The 18,344-nt window shown below is 40.6% G+C and overlaps 1 protein-coding gene across 1 annotated transcript in view; it reads left to right on the top strand.

Annotated features, from left to right (window-relative positions):
- The window catches only part of MKLN1 (muskelin 1), a 306,882-nt gene that overhangs the window by 61,189 nt on the left and 227,349 nt on the right, over positions 1-18,344 (top strand). The window lies entirely within an intron of this gene.

The following is an 18,344-nucleotide window of genomic DNA, read 5'->3' as shown; positions in this document are numbered from 1 at the left end:
CCTCTCACACTCATGAGTTTTTCAAAGGTTTATATTATAAATAGAGTCAGACTTACCTATTGGTCACCTGAAGAAATCTCACTAAAGGGAAGATGATGAGCAGAGCTCTGTTTTCTGTTATTTTCACATGTGGAGTGTCATCCTCACATCACACTGATCTCTTCATGTCCCAGGTTAGCTTTAAAGAGAAAAAGACACACCGATTAGGACACTGTTCTTTTCCCCCTCCACCAAAAGTCAGTTGCTACTTTCTCCCATGGAGGGGAGCAGTGAATTCCATTCATCTATCCAACATTTATTGAATGCCTATCATGTGCCAAGATACTAAGATAAAAGATGAATCAGCTAAGGTCTGTGCCTTTAGAAGTCTGAATCTAATGAGTTTGGGGTAGCAGGCAGATAAGCAATTAAATGAGACCAGGATTGTACAGGGACAGATGAGATGGTCAGCCTGTCAGGAACAGCTTCCGGAAGGGGTTATATGTGAACTGAGTCTTGAAATATCAGTATGTGGCTGTCAACAATGGCAGCAAAACACTTCAGGTGGAGAAACTCCAAGTCCAGCTCCTTCCCCTCTGGTGGCTTCATGGAGCCTGAAGCATCAGGCTCTACCTTCTCTCCCCTGTTATGGTCTTCTCTGCAGCCCAAGCCACTCAAGTCCTTCCTTGGCAGCAGCAGCATTGTTAGTGCTGGTTCCAGTCAGAGAACTGACATGAGAGGCTCTGCTGCTGCTTCTGCTGCCAGGACCAGAAAACAGCTGGAGTTGTTTGAGCTCCCTGGGGGAGGATGGAGGAGCTGAACATGCATGTGCATCCATACCTGGGTCCGTGGGTAGAGTGCGTGTGGGGGGGGGCGGGGGTTGTTCATCTGGGTGACGGGCTAAATGCTGATCTGCAGGTGTTGCCACAGAAAACAGAAGTGGATATTCAGAAAATGAAGTGACAGCTCAGGATCTCATGGACAAGCCAAAAGACAGCTCCGAGAAGAGGGAGGTGGAAATAACCTCAACCAAAACAGAATGAAACAGAGAAGGAAGTTGCATCAGAAGAGGAAGAATGCCAATGTCATGTTGAAGAGCCACAAATGTCACAAAACAAAAATAAAACGCGGGACTCTTGTTTTATCTAGTCAAATACAATTAACATATTTTCTTCCTCAGAGCATTATTAAAATCACTGAAAATTACTGAAATGAGTGTAGCAAACAGGGAGAACACAGAAAAACACAAACAAAAAATTGATTTTTTTTTTTAACGTTACATACATCATACTTTGTTTATTTGGGTTAGTGAGGGATTATAATTTTGTCTTTTACCTCCATATACAAGTTTCTCTTCTCCAGTACTTAAAAAAATATATATTAGGGGCGCCTGGGTGGCTCAGTGGTTTGGGCTGCTGCCTTTGGCTCGGGTCATGATCTCAGGGTCCTGGGATCGAGCCCCACATCGGGCTCTCTGCTCCGCAGGAAGCCTGCTTCCCTCTCTCTCTCTCTCTCTCTCTCTCTCTGCCTGCCTCTCTGCCTACTTGTGATCTCTGTCTGTCAAATAAATAAATAAAATCTTTAAAAAATATATATATATATTAAAAACAAGTTCTGAGATGGACTTACTGAAGAACACTTAAAAGGTCTCATTATTAGTACAAATTGGGAAATTTTAATAAAATACTCTAATGATAATGAAGTGATTGAAGAGGTCAGAACAATAAATATAGATCCCAAGGATGCTGTGTTTCTTTCTTTCTTTTTTTTTTTTTAAGTTTTTTTACTTGTTTATTTTTAAGTAATCTCTGCCCCCAACGGCCCCCAACGTGAGGCTCAAACTCACAACCCGGCGACCAAGAGTCACATGCTCTTCCAAATCAGCCATCCAGATGTACCCCCTCCCCTCCAGGGATATCAAGTTTTTCATTTCTGTTCACATATAAATGTTAGTGTCTTTACCAAAAAGGAATAAAAGAGGAGTCTTCCTTTTGATAACATTCTTGTAATCACAAAAATGAAAACTTTATGGGATCGACTTTAGGTGAGGGGGTTTTATAAAAAGTTAATATAACCCTGGGGTAAGCATGGTATCAAGACTTGTATGAGGCTTTTGACTATTACTTTACAAATATAGTCACAGGAATTGGCTTTCCATCCCCTTCTTAGAATTGAAATGATTAACCAATTTACCAGTTTTACAAATAGCTAAATGTATACTGAGTTTGGAGAAGTGAATTAGAGAAGTTTTGTGCGCTTTAGTTAAAGTGCAAAATGGTAGCTCCCAACTGAATGGATTACTAGTCCATATGCTAGTTTACCAGGTAAGCAGTGAATGGGTTTGGAGTAGACAGAAAGGAGAGGAAATAATTAGGGAGCAGAGAAAGAGAGCAAGTAAGTCTGATGTGCCCTATTTGCTTATGCTGGGTTTTCAGTAAATAATTGTGGAAGGAAGGAGAAAAGGAAGAAAGGAAAGAAATGAATTGATGAATGGTAAGGACAAAGAATGTGGCATAAATGCCTAATTCAAAATGAAGTTTAAATTTTCCTTCATGACAGCATTATAACAATATTCCCCTACACTATACCTGCCTTGGCAACTTAAAAAGATGTATAATTTTCAGAAGTTGTGAGACCCTTAAAAAAGGAAACATATAAAAATTAGATTTGGAGGAAATGGAAATCTATGCAAATTTAAATATTTAGATTTTTCTGAAGATATTTTGAAAAGTCTAAATTCAGTGTTACATTAAGAACCTCATAAAGGATTGAAATTGTTTTTTTATTTTTAAAACAAATTACTGATGGGGCTATACGCTGACATCAAATGTCATTTGGCTTTGGCCAACTGAGGAGAAAACAGCAAAAAGTTAGAAAGAAAAGATACCATAAACATCATAGTAAAAGCAAATGAAACTAGAAAGTTGTATTTTTCTTTTCCCTAGACCCACTGCTTTTTATAAGGAATTTGTTTTTCAGAAGGTAAGTGCCTAGCTTTTTGCCTGATAAGTGGATGTCCCCATTTTTGCCAGTTTCCCTGCTCTCTGGGCTCCCCCATCTCCAGAGACCCTCCATCTGGACATAGTTCCTGACTCAGCGCTTGGTGGGGATGCTGAGTTTCAATCCAGAGGAATCTAATAAACCCCCTACCTCAGCTCCTGTTCTGGGAAGCCTGTCCTTTCTGATGGTGTTCCCACGGGATGGAAGAGAGAAAAGAGGATGCACGGGTGAACTTAGGGATGCTGAGTTCTGTTTTACATTTTAAATCTGTAGATCTTTCCTTTAACAAGTGGCAGGCCACTCTTAATTCCTGCCCCTCTGTACCGATGAACTTAGCATTGCTTCTTCCCTTGGTGATCCAAGGAACTTTTCTCTTTGCCCAAAATACCTCTCTCTCCCAAAGCAATTTCCCCTCCTCTGAGAAATGCTTTGTGTCAGGCTGCACTGCCCTTGAACCAGACAACTTTCTCTGCTTGTCTTTATCTGTCTAAATAAAGCTAACCTACATTTGCTGTCTAATTCATTTGGATGCTTGCTGATGCTATTTAAAGCATCCCTTAAGGCTCTGTGGAAAACAAGATGCATTATCTCCAGTAGAGAACCTTTAGGTTTGTTGGTCATTTAAGGAATTCAAGAATCTAAAGAATCCATTCAGTCTTTAGTAGTTCTGATGTAAGGAGCAAAGGAACTCTTCCATTTTTTTTTTTTTTTTTTTTTTTTAAATTCCAGGCAGTCTTTCCCTGACTTGTATGTCTCTGGGTTCAGCTCAAAGAAAAAGAGGTAGCTAGAAAGTTAATCTCTCTCTCTCACACACTCTCTCTCCACCCCCAATGTGTGTGCGTGCGTGTGTCCCCATCCCCTCAAGACTTCATGAAACCCAGGATTGTTTGTTTGTTTAAGATTTTATTTATTTATTTGAGAGAGAGAAAGAGAGAGTGAGCAAGTGAGAGAGAGAGAGAGAAGAGTGCAGGAGCCAGGGGAGAGAGAGAAGCAGACTCCCCATTGAGCAGGGAGTCTGATGACGGGCCCATGACCTGAGCCAAAGGCAGATGCTGAATTGACTGAGCCACCCAGGCGCACGAAACCCAGTGTTTCTGAAGATTAATTTCACAACAGAATGTATTTTTCATCCTGGGCTTTGATAATTGGTTAGTCCACTGTGAGTTTCCTGTCCCCTCTCAGGGAACAAATGTGAAAGATCAAAAAGAGCTGTGACCTCAGTAAACAGGCTTGATGGTGAGTTTTTGATTTGTCTCCACCTCCCGCTCTTCAGCCTCCTTCTGACATTTCATTAGAGAATCCTGGTACTTCCACATTCCAGGGAAAAAAAAGAAAAAAAGAAAAAAGTAAATTCTAAACAGGGAAAGGAATAAAATAATGGAGTGGCACATAGGACTCCACTGTACACTTCTATATGACTGGGAGTTCAGAGAGGGTTTCAAATCTGTTGCTTGTTTTTGGTTTTGTTTTTTTGTTTTTTGTCTTTTTTTTCCCCCCCAGATCTGGTATTTCTGTGTGTCTGTTGGCTTGCTGAGTGGGAGGGAGAGCTGGTACAATGGGGGGGGGGTCTTAAATATTAGTGCCCTGCTGCTCTCCGAAGCACATGTTTTTATCAGCATCCACTTGTTCAGCCACGATTCTGTGACGTCCATTGCAGAGAGTGAGTCAGAAGCCACAAGCTAACAGGTCTATTCCTTCCACTGTCACCTAGGAAACCAACGCATCATCCACAGGAAATGCAGGCCCCAATGGGGGGTGTGCCGAGATCGGGTTATAAAGCTGGGAATGAGTTTTTCAAACGAGGTCAAATAATAATGCGTAGAATCTCAGTCTGGGTTGGCAAGTGGACACAGCCTCTTAGGCATGGATGGAGGACAGTCATGCAGAAATACCAGGAGAAATTAATCAGCTAAAATCATGGAATATGTCTGCTTTATAAGAAATTGACCAAGGGCAAGGGTTATCAAGACGGGGTTTGATTTCCCCTCACAGCAAATGCATTTATTTGCCCATTGGTTGAGTGTGTGTGTGGGGGGGGGTTTGTTCATTTTCTTTTCTTTCTTTCTTTTCTTTCTATTTTTCTTTTTTTGGCACATTTGGATGGTGTGTGAAATCAGATGAGGAAATTGACAACATATCAAATCAGGCTTTCTGCTAAGTGAAATGTATATTCTCTTTTTCATAGCTATTCTCCCTTGGGTTAAAAAGTGATGGAGTGGTCCTTCAAAGAAACCACACCCTGATTCCCCCCATGACCTCACTGTTTTTTAATTTTATCATTTTTATTTTTTGCCTGACTTTTTCCCTCCTCGACTACTACATTTTAACATAGTCAGTTGGCCTTTGTTTTTTTTTTTTTTTAAAGATTTTATTTATTTATTTGACAGAGAGAAATCACAAGTAGATGGAGAGGCAGGCAGAGAGAGAGAGAGGGAAGCAGGCTCTCTGCTCAGCAGAGAGCCCGATGCAGGACTCGATCCCAGGACTCTGAGATCATGACCTGAGCTGAAGGCAGTGGCTTAACCCACTGAGCCACCCAGGCGCCCGGCCTTTGTGTATATATACAATTTAACACACTATAGACATATCTATGAATGTAAACTGAGAAAAATTACCTGCCCAGTTTCATGTTGTTCGATGAGCTTAATGTTTCCAGGCAATTTATACTCTCGTACTGCTACGGGTGAAGGATTCTAAGTAAAAGTACAATGTGAGCCTTATTAGAACTTCCTATTTTAACTCAAAGAATATTAGAATGGGGCAGGGGGAAACAACTCAGAAATGATCTGGTCCAACCACTTCATTTTTCACATGAAAATTAGCCCTCGAGAGGTGAAGTGATTTGTCTAAGGTCATATAATAAATCATGGTCTAGTGGGAAGCAGAGGAGAGGAGAGAGAAGAGGTAAGAAGCTGGGCCACAAGCTCAAAATGAGTCAACAGGTGATATGACCGCCTCTAAGACTGTTAAAATATTAAGCTGCATTAATTGAAGTATGAAGTCCTGACTGGGAGGGGCAGTTGGCTGGTCAATGTTACCAAGAGTATGATGTTCTGTTCTGAGTACCCACTGAATGGGGAATAATGACAAGCCCAACCAAAATTCCCAGAGGAGGGGAAAGATGGTGATAGGAGATTTAATAACTATAACATAATAAGAACAATGAAAAACATTAGACTATTTAGCTAGGAGACCAGAGGTTTGTCATGGAAGGAATGAGAAGAAGTATTATTAAATAATTGGAGGGCTGCATTGAAGAGGGTTCAGACTTATTTTGAGTGACTAGGAAGTGCAGTCACAAACGAGTACAAGTTAAAGATAATGGATTTTAGCTCCATATAAGTAATTTTCCAATAATTACAGCTGACTGAAATGTATTAAACTGATAGGGCAATGGATTAATTCTTTATCTCCAGAAGTGTTCAAGTATTCACTTATTTATCCAAACACATTTATTGAGGACCCTGCCATGCCAGTCATTGAACTAGAGGGACTTTGAGGCTGTGGTCTATGTTAATTAAGGCAATACTAGCTGTAGTATTAAATCTGTATATCAAACCTGAGACATGATTAGAAATTTATTCCTCACTCATAAAACATCCAAAATGGGTGTTCATGGTGTGTGGCTCTCTTCCAAGCGGTCGTTTAAGAACAGGCCCTTCCATCTTGTAATTCTGCCACCTTCAACATGTGGCTTATGAGATTGCTGTCGGCATTAACATCCTGCTGACAGACAGGGAAAAAACAGAGAAGATTGTGTGGGGAGATTTTTATAGACTAGACCCAGAAGTGGTACACAGAGGCTCAGCTCACATTCTTTCTATCCAGTGGAATTCAGTCCCATGGCCACACTCAATTGCAAGGGAGGCTTAAAATGCAGTCCTGTGCCCAGGAAAAAGAGGAACAGGTTTGATGACTGACCAGCAAAGGTTTTATCACAAGATCCAACTCTAGGTTTCTATAATTATGGTGACAGAACTGACACAGGAATTTTAAAACTTTCTTGTTTAATGCCAATGTCATCATGTCTCTTGTCTACATTACATGTCTTCCTACTGAAGGTGTCCTGTTGGAAGATATATTGTTTAGTTTAAAAAAGCAGAGTACAGAATAATGTATATAGTATGCTACTCTTGTGAGTGAGAAGAAGAATGATAATGATAGTATTTATTTGTATCTGCTTACAAATATATGAAGCAGCACTGGAAGAATACAAAGAAACCATAGGGAGTACTGTGGAGGCAGATGGAGGAAGGACATATCCCTGCAAGCAAGACTTGTTCATGTATGCCTTTAAGTATTGTTTAACTACTTAAATCAATTAATTAATTAATTATTAAACTATGTAATTTTAAAAAACCATTTCTTTCTGTTGGAGAAGAGTTTTTCATGCATGAATCTCTTTTTGTTTTCAAGTAAAGAAAAGCTTGAGAAAAAGACTATCTGGGCAGGTGAGCCTGGCATAACTTATGAGCCAGAAGTAACAATAGTGATGAATATGATGCCGTTCCTGTTATAATGCATCTGTATTGGATTAATTCGATTTTTCAAATGAAAGTTAAAAAAAAAAAGAAATAATAGACCTGTTTTATGTGGAATCATCTAAAAGTCTCAGAGTACTTTAAATCTGACATCATGGGGCACCTGGGTGGCACCTCTGTCTTTGGCTCAGGTCAGGATCCTGGGGTCCTGGGATTGAGCCCCGCATCAGGCTCTCTGCTCAGCGGGGAGCCTGCTTCCCTTCTCTCTCTGCCTGCCTCTCTGCCTACTTGCGATCTCTGTCAAATAAATAAATAAATAAATAAATAAATAAATAAATAAATCTGACATCATTGTTTATTTTTATAGCATTCCTAGTAACTACGATACAAAAGATTTAAATTAATTTCTTGTTTCATAAGGTACCGTCAGAGGCATGAAAAAAAGTTGAATTGCCTATAAATTCCTGTTAGACTTGTAGGCCAATGACCTTAATTTTTGGGTAGCATCAACACTGGCAGTATGTGATAAAAATCTTTTATGTTCTACAGCATTTTCACAAATAATTTCATATTTGGTTTATCCATTAACTGCGTAAATTGTGACTGATGTTATCTTTAGAAATGAAAAACAAAGATGGTCACTGTAAATAAAGTTAAAAGTCTAATAAAAAACTGAGAGAAGAAGGATGCTTCCTTAATACACAAAGAGCTATTATAAATCAATAATTAAAAGGCAAATATTTCAATAGAAAAATTGGAAAAGACATGCATTAAAAATCATAGAAAGTAATCTTAGTAACAAATAAACATTTTTAAATATCCTCAAAATGACTGGAGGCAAAAGAAAAATAGTATTAGTGCTCTCAAAGGTATATGGAAATAGGAACATTGATAAATTTCTGGAAGAGTTATCAGATGGCAAAACCTTTCTGAAGGAAAATTTAGAAATATATGAAAACTCCAAAGATGCTCATAACATTATGACCTAATAACTTCATTCTGCTTGTATATCCTATTGAAATACTCAGAAAAACATAACAATCTACACCAAATGATAGGAATATCACCATTCTTATGAGTTCAACGAAGGGTGAATCAATGATACAGTAAGGAAATGGAATATCAAGCTACCACAGGAACCATGTTAAAGAATTAGCTAAAAGCTAAAGGAAAATTCTACAACCCAATGTCAAATAAAAAAGCATGATTAAAAAAAATACAGAGAAACACTTTTGCTTTTAGAGCAACTCATTTTTCATCTCAGTGAAAGTTCACAGGTAGGCTAACTGTCAAAGAACCCCTGTCTTTTCCACTGCCACAGCGCCATTCTGGGGAAGTACATTTGTGACTGTAGTCATCGAATCACATAAAAATGGGTAATTGACCAAAATTATTTTTAGACAGCTTAGTTGGTTTGCACTGTCTTAATGAGGCTGAGGTTGTAGGGTTAATATCTGTGTGGGTCACTTAGCCACAGGGAGACAAGCTTTGTCAGCCAAGTAGTTCACACCTAGAGCCAGCCGTCTCACAAATGCGTGCTCCCCAGAGGACCTGGATACGGTGTGTCATTTCAGTCCATATGATTTCGGTACAGTCCGTATAGGACAATACAGCTACCAAACTTCATAACAACATGTGGCCTTAACATTTTCAAACTCAGAGACTCAGTTAGCCATTAATAAGAGAGAAGATGCTTTGCTCATATACACAAATTAAAAAAAAAAATCTATCTATAAGCTGGATCACAATATCCTCCAAATGTAAAACACTAAAGAAAGTTTAAAAAAAAAAAGGCTTATTTTTCTAATTGCGGGCATTAGAAAAATCAAGGGTGGCTCATGGTTTACCTCTATTCCCCAGCGATCTGATGTCAATGAATTCCTATTGAGTTCATGTCCCAAGATTTGCCAAAGAGCAGGTCAATGTCACTAGAGAATTTACACATTTGTCAAAGCACAGAAGGCTACGGATTCACAACTCAGTTTCTGGCCTCAAGTGCAATTTTCTCTCTCTGTTTTCAGGATCGGCTCCTCCCTCCAACACCAGAGCTGCAGGCAGTTCTCTAAATAACACCGTGTCCCTGGCCTCCCAGGTCCCATTTGAACGTTTCGGCAGAGCTCCTTTGAGGTCTGCCCTGCGCCGCCCCCCATCTCCCAGGCTCGTCTTCGCTAGTCTGAGTCAGCTGTGAGTCACCTCACTCATTAGCGCAACTCAGAATGCTTCTCCATTCTCTGGATCCCTTTTGTCTCCCTGCTTTTAACTGGTTTCCTGGCAGCCCAAGGTCTGTGGCCAGCCCTGAAGTTAAGGTTTGGGTCAGGACTAAGATGGTCGGCTCAGTAAAAAGGTTGGCAGACAGCAAGCGGATAGACTAAAAGTGATGGTGAGGACAATGATTATAATAATGGTGGTGCAGTTTCTTGCTTCAGAAGCCCCCGAATGCCAGATTTAGCGACTGCCTATGGGCTCATAGGACAGCACAGAGGTCCTTAATCCTTGGTTTCTTTTTTTCTCTTCCTTCCCTCTTCACCATCACCACCTCCACATACACAAGCCCATACGGTACAGGGGGAAAGTGTACACACTGCGTGCTGTGAAAGTTAGGTAAAAGAGCTGCATCCTACACTACACTACCCTTTCCCCCAGCATTTTTTGTTATTCTTAATGTTTACTCATTTGATTTTACATTCTCAGTGCTTTCCAGAAAGGGCAATAAAGAAGGATTTGTGCCTTGTTGGTGCCTCCTGGGCATATAAAGAAGCCTAGTAAAATGATATTAATAAGAAACTCTAAATTCACTGTAGAAAACACCACCACCAGAATGCTGTTATTAATTCATTAATCTTATTAAGGCCCTTGGTAAGATGGTCAGTGCTTTACTCAGCATGGATAGTCGCTAGCTTTTGGTAAGTCAGAGGATTTACTCTAGAAAGGGATCCCAGTGATACCCTGTCCAGTCTTTTATTCAATCCACAGACACTTATGGAGGACCTACAATAAACCCTGCACCAGGCCCCAGGGCCATGTTTCTCATGCGCCACTGTGCATGCACATCAACATCACCTGGGAAGCTTGCTAAAATGCAGATTCTGGACCAAGAAGGCTGGAGTGGCCACTACAGGTTCTACATTTCTGTGAGCTTCCTGGAGATGCTCATGGACCATACTTTGAGTACCTAGACCCTAAGGGCTCTGCACAGAACCAGACCAAGCTTGATTCCCTCTCCAAGGAATATCAGGGGGGTCTACAGGCTCTGTGAGGCTGCCCCAGGCTTTCCCCCTCCTTGGCTGTATTTATCCATAAAGCCCAGAAAATGCTCACCCATTCTTGGCAGTGCTCTTGGCTTTCCAATGTCTTCACTCCTGGTGGAAGATGTTAAAATTGCAAGACTCAGGTTTGGGATTCGGGCAAGGAAAAAGGCCCATTTATCTTCTATCTTGGCTATGAGGTCTGGTCTGGGCCACTTAGCAGAGAACTCCAAACTCAAATTTTAGACAGACTCTTTCTTTGATTGTTACAGAGATCTCCTCTTATGATTTGTTAGTTTGTATCCTTTGCCCATTTTTCCATTGGGATCTTAGTCTTTTAATTATTGGTTATAATCATTCTTTATTAAAATATTAAGGGGAATCTCTTTTCCTACCCTTCCCAAAAGTTGTTGTTGTTGTTTAGTCTTTTACTTTTGTCTATTAATTTTGGAGTTAGGAATCTTAGACTCTAGGCTAATATTAATTTTCTTGCTACTCTGAGTATGCTCCTTCACCTGTTGTGACATAGTTCCTCTGCCTGTGAATGGAAGTAGTAAAGACTACGTATCTCAGGGAACTATGAGAGTACATGTGGGATAGTCCACCACAAATATAGAATGTGGGTACTTTGTTTTTAAAGCTTATATTAACCTAAGAGTTTTACTGAACCTAGTGTGGGACATAGCTGGCAGGTGTTAACATGTACCAGTTTAGTTTGGGTTTATTTTGGTTTTTAGTTTGGTTTGGATTAAACAAACATTTACCGAGCGCTTACAAGTACTATGAGTGCTGGTCTAGATTTTGGTAGTATTAACATACATAAAACAGAATTAGAAGTATTAACATACATAAAAGAGAATTTAAATGCATAAAAGTGCTGGCGATTTCTGTTTTCCTTTGGCCTCAACTATCACCTTCTAAGCTGCCAACAGACAAGAAATTCTACCACTCCTTACATGTCTGATTAAGAAAGTGCCTCAGTATTGAGGCAAATGACCCAGCTGTTCCTTGGTTTCTACCTTACTGCCTCATCTCTACAAGAACCTTATACATGTTAAAATTATTTCTCTAAATGGTAGAAGTTATGAGAGTATTAGTACTCCAATTCAGACTGACAGGTTTTTGTCTAGCTTTGAGAAATAGAAAATTTGTCCTTACCCCCATCTATGATGTTTATGTTCTTTCTACCACTGACTATAAGAAAATATGTAATGTGTGTGTGTATAATGTTTATCTATCTATATATAGCTTTCCAGATAATGTGTTTTATCTCTAAGTGGTGTTTGCTTTTAAATAGAGTCAAAGGAAAGAAACTCTAATGGCAAATTTTTCACTAAAATCCAAGTACAAATCCACTTCCTTACTCCCACTGGCTCCCCAGTTAGTCTCCCTACACACTAAACTATCTTATGGGTCCCTACACTGAGCATAGATAAAACAACAACAACAACAACAACAACAGTCAATATTATTGAATCCCATCTATTTGCCAAGCACTGTGCTAAGTGTTTTCACATACATTTTCTCATCTAATGGCTCTTTTGCATTCTTACTGCAGGGGAGAAAACGAGATTATGCCTTTGCTTTGCTACCTCCTCTAGTTAAGAGTCCTTACTCCTCCTCCCTGTCCATGTAAGCCTTTACTGGTAACAAGGGAACTCAGTTTAGGCAAAATCCATTCTTTTCTTCATCTTTTCTAGATCCACATCAAAAAGTTGGTTGTGTTTCTGATTTCTTGAGGATGAGATGTGTTGGTTTAGGAATAAGTGAATGGAACAGAGCTGAGGGCTGAATGCTCTTTAACATCAAGTACCAACATCGGTGGGCATCTACCTCTAGTGAGAAGTCTCTCTTTTTCTGGCTTCTTTCTCAGATAAGCCATTGAAATCTCTGAGGGGAAGGTATCCATACATATTCAGCTCCTCCTCTGCTTTATTTCTTTATCTATGAACACAGGTCCTTTACTAATTTCCTCATCCTGCCCTGCCCCCCCCCCCACCGAATTCTCCTGGGAAACATAACAAATTGTATCTATTCTTGAGAATATCTGCTATTTTCTCCTCTTACCACGATTCCATGTCTTGGATTCCACTAAGGAAAACACAGCCTAGATGACATTGCATAACCAGGGAGAAAGGAATCTTCCCTGGGCAATAAAAGGAGGACTGACTCAGTATCTCAGCTCTTAGGAATGGCTCTCCAGCTGCTGATGGGAGCCACATGGGTTCAGCCACGAGCCCAACAGGGACCTCCGTGTGACCGACAAAAAAGGAGCAACCAGGAGTAGCCAGAGCTGAGCTGAGGCAACTGACCCATTTGTAGAAGCATCCCCAAGGACAGTGGTCAGCAATGTGCAAACTGTCCAAACTGCAATGTGCTGGCAGTGTATCAAATTTCTAGCTGATCCTATCTGGAGCATGAATGGTACCCATTAGCAAAAGACTCTGGAAGAGGATGTACTTATAATCAGCATGTGGTGATGTTTTTATTCCAGAGGCTTCATTCTCCATTCTTTCACTCACTCAACAGACATCTGAGTGAACATGCTAGGTGCTGAGATAGAGGTCTCTCTATCTCTCTCTATCCCCTTGTGGAGTTGAGAGTTCAGCAGAAAGGCAGAAAGGGAGTAAATACAGGAGCTCAAGGAGAACTTAGAAGAGGCACTTAAGATTCAAGAGTTGGGAAAACTTCCCCAAGATTATATGTGAAAGGCTTATACAGAAGGAAGGAGGGACACTCCAGGTGGAGGAGGCAGCAGTTCATCACAAAGGCAAGAGAGACAAGGAATCATGCATGGTAAGAGGAGAAAATAGCAGATATTCTCAGGAATAGATACAATTTGTTATGTTTCCCAGGAGAATTTGGGGAGGGGCAAGGGCTCACCAGAGAAGTAAAGAGTTTTGGTGTGGCTAAAGTAAGAAGATGCAAGGGAGGGGGCAAGAGATGATCCTGGAGAGGTAAGTAGGGGTCAGATTACAAAGGTGTAATCTTGTGTTCTGTGCAAGTGGGTCTGAAATCCACCCTGAGGATAATGGGAAATGCTGACTGTCATGTCAGTTCTACTTTTTTAAGAAGTTTACTCACTGGTTGTAATGTAGAGATTGGATGCAAGGAAAGCAAACATGGAAGTAGGAGGACCAGGTTCAGGATCTTGCAGTAACTGAAGAAGGAAACTACGTGGGCCTGAACCACAGCAAAAGCAATAGTGATGTAGAGAAAGATGAGTTTGAGAGATACAAAGCAGTTGTACCAACAAACCTTGATGATCAGCCATAGATAGGGTCTGAAATATTCAGAATGGCTCTCAGCTTTATGGATGGAGGAAGATGATAGGAGGAGACCTTGCTGGAAGGAGATGATGAGTTAGGTAGAAGCAGGAATCCCAGACAGAAACCCTACCACTCCCCTGAACAGCAATGGAGGAAGGTCAGGACAACACAGTGACACTAGGGCCTCCTCAGGTGTACCCTAAAGGAGGCTTAAGGACAGTTTCAAACCCTGCCAGCTAGAGAGATGAAGCTCCTAACACAAGGTCCTACTTAGAAGCCTGGCTTATTAAGACTAGATCTGTGCAGGACTGAGGCTGCAGATGAGAGGTCTTCAGAACTTGCACCAAGCAGGGCCTGACAAGCTGTTACCATGGAGACGTGGTGTGCGCAGGAGGGAGTGAGTAGGAAGGCTGATCCATTCCAAGCCTTGGGTCACAAGGCTGTGGCAGGCTAACAGATAAACAGGAAAAAGACATCGTCAATAGAAAAGGATGTTCAAAAACTATTGACAGTTAATTGGAGTTGTATCGTCATAATTCTAGATTAACTCTAACAATTTAGAGGATTAGGGTAAGCCACTTAATGATCCTAGTAGTTATTTCAGGTACCACTTAATGAGGACACAGGGAAGTGGATGCCAACTCAGGCTAATGCCAAATGTACATACACCCATCCTAAGCCCTTCTGTATCCCTGGGTTCTAAGTAGCTTCATATTATTTCCAAGTTTCTGGAGAGATAGGCACAAGATATGGGAACCTAACATTTTTTTTCCGTTTGGCATGCTGATGGCTGTAATATTTAAGCAACCTTTGGAGATCTTCAGGAAATTCAGGTGCCGGCAAAGCCTCAGATTCAATGTTATTATTAAACAATTCGAGGAACATTTTGGACAGGGAGCCAGCACACTTGGGCTCCAGGTGGCTTTTTTTTTTTTTTTTGGTGGTAAAATATCATAACATGAATTTTATCAACTTGATCATTTCTAAATGTACAGTTCAGTGGCATTGAATACATCCATAATCTTATATAATCATCATGACTATCTCTTTTCAAACCATTAAGCAATAATTCTCTATTGGGCCCCCATTTTTTTTAAAGATTTATTTACTTATTGGAATGAGAGACAGAGAGAGTTCGAGTGCATTAGTGGGGGTGGGGTAGGCAAAAGGAGAGAATCTTCAAGCAGACTCCCCACTGAGCGAGGAGCCTGACAAAGGGCTCAGTCTTATGACCCATGAGATCATGACCTGAGCCGAAACCAAGAGCCAGACACTTTAACAGACTGAGCCACCTAGGCACTCCAGGCCCTAAATTTTTAAAACAACTTTATGTACTGCAAAAACTCTGCCTGCCGGTCGGGATAATGGTTGTGCTGTCACAAGTAAGACAACTAGGCTGATCTTGGTTGGGTTATTTGCTCTTAACTCAGACCTAGGGTTTTTGGCCACCGTTCCCATCCTGTGGGTAATCTTGTTAAATGTAATCTCTGGAGGGAGACTGATTTTAACCAACTTAATGGCTGAGGGGACATGTTAATCTTGATCTCCAAGGTATTCAAATACTTTGTGGTAGTGCTTTTTAAGAAGTCAGTAAAAATTAAGTCAGGGCCTTGGGCTTTGTAAATATTGTACTGGAGACCAACTTTGTTCCAAAGATAGTTGGGCATAATTGTGAGACAAATTATCTAGGAATCAACTTCAATTTAAATAACCAGAAACACTAGTGCCTATGGAGGATGAGATGTAATTCTGGCTTGGAATGGGAGACCATAACCAGGCAATCAGAGCTGGAAATTCTCAAGATGTCCTGCTTCCTTTTCTTTTATAAATCAAAATATTCAGTGAAGGCAAACGATAAACCTTTGTCACTTTTCTTCCTCATACAAGAAGTTCAAGGTGTTTAGAACAAGGTTGCTTATAGGCCAAAGCTCAGTGGAGGGTTCACAGATCCAAGCCAGTGATAATTTCCAAAGCCCAGACAGATACTTCCCACATGCTTGATGTCAATCACAAGAGACAGGGAAAAGGAGTAGGAAAGATTTAGTGAAAGTCACTTCACCATTAACGGATCTAAACCACATGTCCTATTTGGGGGACCAGCCGTGAGACAAATCCTTTAAAATAATATACTACTCATGGAAACCACAGCTCAGAGGAGGTGGACTAGGTGACCCAGGATCACCCGGAAAAGCCAGAAGAGAGCTAAGAATTAGAATCTTTGTTTCCTGATACCTGATTTAGTGGTTCATTTTGATGAAATGTGTCTGTTGGTATTCTATGCTTAGAATGCACAAGGGTGATGGTTCTCTTTATAGAGCCTCTCTATAAATTTTTCATTGTTTCAGGGTGACCTAACAGTAACTTTATCTCCAAATTCACCTCGAGTTTAGTCTTCTAATATTCTACTTACTTTTCCTTAGAACTCAAATCCTGAGCAGGAGTTCAGAAAGGTGTTGTTGGCAGTCAAGAAAAGGTTTACTGCTATTAAGATCCTGTCAGGGGACAATCTCTAAAATGATGGTATGAGGAGATCCACAGACCCACTCCTGAACAAAACAACCATATGGAAAAAAATTAATCTTTATTAAAACAACCATTTAATAAACATCTAGGAGTGCCTAACTGGTTTAGTCAGTAGGAAATGTGACTCTTGATCTCAGGGTCATGAATTCAGGCCCCACACTGGGTGTAGAGACTACTTAAAAAATAAAATCTTGGGGTATCTGAGTGATTCAGTGGGTTAAAGCCTCTGCCTTCGACTCAGGTCATGATCCCAGGGTCCTGGGATCAAGCCCCATGTCAGGCTCTCTGCTCAGCAGGGAGCCTGCTTTCCCTCCCCTCTATGCCTGCCTCTCTGCCTACTTGTGATCTATGTCTGTCAAATAAATAAATAAATTCTTTTTAAAAAATAATAAAATCTTAAAAAAATAATAATGGTAAAGTTGTTGTTCTACAAAGGGAGATAAGAGACAAGAAGACCAGAGGCTACTGCCCCTACCTTGCTTATAAACAGGGGTATCACTCCAAGAGAAGCAGGTCACTGTTCCTACCCCCACCTCAAGAATAGAGTCTCTTGAGATTTTTCTCGGGAGAAATTGTAGGTAATAAGAACAGAAGGCTCTGAAACTATCCACAGGTGAATTGATTTTGTTTAGAGTTTGGGGAACCTTAAGTTGGAAGGAGTTCTGGAAAACAATGGAGATTTGGTGAGAAGCAATGAAAGGGTACCCAGTAACTCTAAGAGCAACAAAAGCTAGATCATAGGCCTATCTAGCTTACCAGACAGAAACAGGGAAAAAGATGGCTAAAAAGAGTTCTCCTGGGGTCAGAACAAATCTCAAAGACTGGCCTCAAAAACTACCTCTGCAGGCTTAAATTTAATTGGATCAGACTATGGAGCAATTTGTGCCTCAGGGCATACTGAAAACAATAGAATGATTAGCTAGCAACTAATGGAGCCTACCAGCTAGGGATTATACCAACAGTGACAGACAAAAGAGAGATCAGGGATAAAGACAGTTAAAGAGACCTGAGTTAAAATCACTATTGGGTGGCTGGGCCTTCAGCTCAGATCATGATCCCAGGACCCTGGAATCGAGCCCTGCATTGGGCTCCCTGCTTGGCACAAAGTCTGCTTCTCCCTCTCCCACTCCCCATGTTTGTGTACTCTCTCTCACTGTCTCTCTCTGTCAAATAAATAAATAAAATCGTTTTTAAAAAATCACTATCATCCCAGGATGACAATGCATATGTATGTCCAAGCTTGTACTTTCTGAGGAGCAACAGCAGAGTTTCTGCATTGCAGAGAAATAGACTTCACTAAAATAATCTAGATAAGTCACCAAAGAAATAAAAAAGCAAACTACAATGATAAGCTCATAAGGTCAAGAATAAACAAAGTTGAAGGGATCAGTATCCAGAGTTGTTGTAATATATTATCTAAAATGTCCATTTTGGGGGTTATCTGGTGACTCAGTCAGTTGAGCAGCCAGCTCTTGGTTTCAGCTCAGTTCATGGTCTCAGGGTCATGGGATCAACCCCTGCAGCAGGCTCAGTGCTCAGTGGAGAGTCTGCCAGAGAATTCATTCTCTCTCTCCCTCTTCTTCCACCCCTCTGCCTGCTTATGCACACTTGTGGTCTCCTTCTCTCTAAAATAAACAAGTAAATCTTTAAAAACAAAATGTCCATTTTTCAGGATATTTGGCTGGCTGAGTTGGTAAAGCATAAAACTCTTGATCTCATGATCATGAGCCCTACTTTAGGCCTAGTGCTTACATAAAATAAAATAAAATGTCCAGTTTTCAACAACCAAAAAAAATTATGAGACATGCAATGAAACAGGAAAGTATGATGTGACCCATACACAGGAG

Source organism: Mustela nivalis, assembly GCF_964662115.1.
Source record: "Mustela nivalis genome assembly, chromosome: 12".
Lineage (NCBI taxonomy): Eukaryota > Metazoa > Chordata > Mammalia > Carnivora > Mustelidae > Mustela > Mustela nivalis.
Note: the sequence above shows the minus strand (reverse complement) of the source record. Positions and strands in the feature narration are given on the sequence as shown.